At 41.2% G+C, this 4,480-nt stretch overlaps 1 pseudogene; it reads left to right on the top strand.

Annotated features, from left to right (window-relative positions):
• Nucleotides 1–2,345: 2,345 nt before the first annotated feature.
• LOC119827873 lies at nt 2,346–4,087 on the top strand (annotated as a pseudogene).
• Nucleotides 4,088–4,480: the final 393 nt, after the last annotated feature.

The following is a 4,480-nucleotide window of genomic DNA, read 5'->3' as shown; positions in this document are numbered from 1 at the left end:
GATGGGGTACAGAACTTTATTTTCAGGGTAGAAATGGAAGGATGATATGGTAATATATTCTACAATAAATATGATGCATATTTTATATACATTTATTTTATATGTATAATTAAGTTTAGAAACATGTTTTCCTGTACCCATTCAGTCATCCTATACTTTATTTGCCCTAACACCCCACATCAGCACTTAGCTTACATACTTCAAGAATCAATGCATTTTAAAAAGTACTGATAATTGTAAGTCTTGAGGGATTGCTTTGTCATACGTATGCTTCATCATTTCTTATAATATATACTAATCATCATCACAAAACAAAAACTGTACCTATATATTACAAGACTGGGTCTGAGGGTTCCCAAAACTTCCAATCTCAACTTCCTGAAACATTCAAAAATTATCTTGTTTAGGGAGTTAAGACTTCAGGGAGTTAGAAAATAATAACAAAATGTGTGAAGAGAGAGTAACTGCCCGGAGTATAACTACTCTCCTGACTGGTCAGGAGATGCATGTGTAGGTAAAGATGTTTCAAGAGAAGAAATTCTAAGATGGAGGCTGCTCAGACAGTGTAACAAAATCAGTAAATGCAACAAACTTTGTAGAACATTTGAAAGACGTTAAGCATACAATTAATATCTTTAGCAGTCTTTTGGAACTTAATTTTTATGTTGTTATTAAACTTGAAACAGAAAATTTGTAAAATGGTTCTGTGTATGCTTCTGGATATTCAAGGCATACGTATAAGTATACTTACATCCTAGAAAAATAAGAATATTTTGCAAGTAAATACAAGGAAATTTTGAACTTAACATTATAGCTTCTGGATAGACAATTAATTAGTTCATTATTTTTAATCCATTGATGGGACAGTGTCTCATTATGTAGTATAGAGTCCATTCTTCTTTCAGCCACCAAATAATGGATTTCTAGCATCTAAAACCATGTCCAACTATCTTTAATAATTTTTAAAATTCATGTTATTGTTCTAAATAGACAGATGATAATATAGAGGATATCATAGTTGAATTTTGATATGATCTTTTTCAATTGAAATTGTTTTCTATTTTGTAGAACTGTGTTTTAGTCAGATTTTACATACTGCATTCATTAAAAGGAAATTTTTCCCTACCATCTGTAATATGTGAAAATCTATTCATCCATTAGACTTATTGCTTCTTTCTTTTAAAAAAAACTTTATTTACTTATTTGTTGTACAAGTATATGTACATGTGCATTGAAATTTGCCATTACTCATGTGTGGTGGTGGTGGTGCTGGTGGTGCAGATGTGCATGTGTGTGTGTGTGTGTATGTTTGAGTGTGTGTGTGCATATGTGTGTGTATTTGTATATGTGTTCATGCTTTTGTTCTTTTGATTCTGCTCTTCTCTTTTTATTTTCTCTCCCGTTGTTTCTGCTGATATGGGATTATTTATTCCATTTGTTTTTATGTATGTAGTTAACTTCCCTGGGCTGAAGTTTTCTTTCTAGCACCTTCTGTGGACCTGGATTTGTAGATATTGTTTAAATTTGACTTTATGACAGAATATCTTATTTTCTCCAACTACAATGACTGAAAGTTTTCCTGGGCGTAGTGGTCTGTACTGTCATCTGTCTCCTAAGGTCTAGAGGTTATTTGCCCAGGATCTTCAGGCTTTAATGTTTTCCACTGAGAAGTCAGGCATAACTCCAATAGGTCTGCCTTTATATGTTACTTGATGTTACTTGACCTTTCCCCCTTTGTAACTTTCAATATTCTTTCTTTATTCTGTATATTTAGCATTTTTTATTATTGTTTGAAAAGAAAACTTTCTTTTCTGGTCTATTTTGTGTTCATTATACTTCTTGTACCTCTATAGACATCTTCTTCCTGAGGTTAGATCTTTTCTTTAAGATATGGTTAAAAACATTTTGCAGGCATCTGAGTTGGGTTTCTTCTTCTTCTCTATTCCTATTCTTTGGTTAATTTTTCATAGTCTCCTAGATTTCCTGGATGTTTTGTGTTAAGATATTTTAGATTTAACATTTTCTTTGACCGGTGACAGAGATATCTGCTTTTTTCCATAATTTCTTCAATGCCTGAGAATTTCACTCCCATTTCTTGTATTCTGTTGGTGAAGTTTGCCTCAATAATTCTTGTTCAAATTCTTGAATCTTTCATTTCCAAAATTCCTTCAGTTTGTGTTTCTTCCTTGTTTCCTATTGCATTTTCAGGTCTTGAAAAGTTTTATTTATTTCCTTCAGTATTTTCTTTATTTACTCTTGGATTTCTTTAAGGGATTTATTTATTTTTTTTCCTCCATTTCTTTGTTCATGTTTTCCTTGATTTCTTAATTTCCTCTTTCAGGACCTCTATTACCTTCATATTTTGTTTTAAAGTCTTTTGGTTGTGCCCCACTTCTGTGCCAGGCACTGAACTGGGCATTTGACCAGCATCACCTCTTAATCCTCAGAACATTCCAGGGAGTTTTCCAGGGTCCCATCTCCTGGGCCATGAGTGAGCTGAAGGACTGCCCATTGAAATTCCATGATTTCAAGTCTATGGACCACCTGAAGGTCTGTCCCCGGTACACAGCAGTGCTTGCCCGCTCTGAGGATGATGGGATTGGGATTGAGGAGCTGGACACCCTGCAGCTGGAGTTTGAGACCCTGCTGTCCTCTGCTAGCCGGTGACTGCGTGTGCTGGAAGCTGAAACGCAGATCCTTAGTGACTGGCAGGATAAGAAAGGTGATCGCCGCTTCCTGAAGCTGGGTAGAGACCATGAGCTTGGTGCTCCTCCAAAACATGGGAAGCCCAAGAAGCAGAAACTGGAAGGGAAGGCAGGACACGGTCCAGGTCCTGGCCCAGGACGAACCAAATCAAAAATGTTCAACCCAAGATCCAGGAATATGAATTCACTGATGACCCAATCGACGTGCCTCGGATCCCCAAGAATGATGCTCCCAACAGGTTCTGGGCCTCTGTGGAGCCCTACTGTGCCGATATAACCAGTGAAGAGGTATGAACACTAGAGGAGCTCCTGAAGCCCCCCGAAGATGAAGCTGAACATTACAAGATTCCTCCACTAGGGAAACACTACTCCCAGCGCTGGGCCCAGGAAGATCTGCTAGAGGAGCAGAAGGATGGGGCTCGGGCAGCAGCCGTGGCTGATAAGAAGAAAGGCCTCATGGGACCACTGACTGAACTGGACACGAAAGATTTGGATGCCCTGCTGAAGAAGTCTGAGGCTCAGCATGAGCAGCCGGAAGATGGGTGTCCCTTTGGTGCCCTGACACAGCGCTTGCTGCAGGCCCTTGTGGAGGAAAATACTATTTCCCCTATGGAGGACTCTCCTATTACTGACATGTCTGGGAAAGAATCAGGGGCTGATGGAGCAAGCACCTCACCCCGAAATCAGAACAAGCCCTTCAGTGTGCCACATACCAAGTCCCTGGAGAGCCGCATCAAGGAGGAGCTGATTGCCCAGGGCCTCTTGGAGTCCGAGGACCGGACTGCTGAGGACTCAGAGGATGAGGTCCTTGCTGAGCTGCGCAAACGGCAGGCTGATCTGAAGGCACTCAGTGCACACAACCGCACCAAGAAGCATGACCTACTGAGGTTGGCGAAGGAAGAGGTGAGCCGGCAGGAGCTGAGGCAGCGGGTCCGCTTGGCCGACAACGAGGTCATGGATGCCTTTAACAAGATCATGGCTGCCCGGCAGAAGAAGCGCACCCCCACGAAGAAGGAAAAGGACCAGGCCTGGAAGACCCTGAAGGAGAGGGAGAGCATTCTGAAGCTCCTAGACGGGTAGCCTCGCCTGCTGTTGGCCACTTCCCTGGCCTGGCAAAAGCCCCCTTCCTTTGAAGCCGTTGCTGGGGGCTGCCAATCAAATGACAACAGTCTCAGGGCTGAAATACTCTCAGGCCACTCTCTGAGCTTTTGTGCAGCCAGCATGCAAGGCCTTATTGTGCAGGCCTGGACCTAGCATCTGCCTGGGGCCCCAGATGAGCGGGCTTGTTCCTGGCTGTCCCCTCGAGGACTTCTTCCTTATGGGTTTGTAAAGTACAGACTGAAGAATAAAGTGACTGCTGTGTTTTGTTTTGTTTTTTAAAATTTTCAAAAATAATAAAAAAAAAGTCTTTTGGTTGTGTTTCAGCTATATTGAATTGTTTAAGACCTGCTATGGTAGGATAGCTGGGCCATAGCGGAGTCATACTGTTCTTGTTGTTACTGATTCTGTTCTTATGCTGGCATCTAAGCATCTGGGTTTAGGGTGATTATTGGTCTAGGTGCTGATTGAGTGTTTGTTTTTGTTGAGTGGGAGTTTCGTTCCTTGGTTTATATTTTCATAGAGTGTGATGACTGTGTGTTTCCTGGTTTATTGACTTCCTTGGCTGGTGTATTCACACAGAATGCCAGTTGATATTGGAGGCTTGGATACAGTCACAAGTTGTGGAGGGATGTCAGGAGCTGCTTATCTGTGGGGTCCATAGGAGACATGGACAA

This window comes from Arvicola amphibius, chromosome 12 (genome assembly GCF_903992535.2).
Source record: "Arvicola amphibius chromosome 12, mArvAmp1.2, whole genome shotgun sequence".
In the NCBI taxonomy this organism is placed as follows: Eukaryota; Metazoa; Chordata; class Mammalia; order Rodentia; family Cricetidae; genus Arvicola; species Arvicola amphibius.
This window is presented reverse-complemented; position numbering and strand designations above follow the sequence as displayed.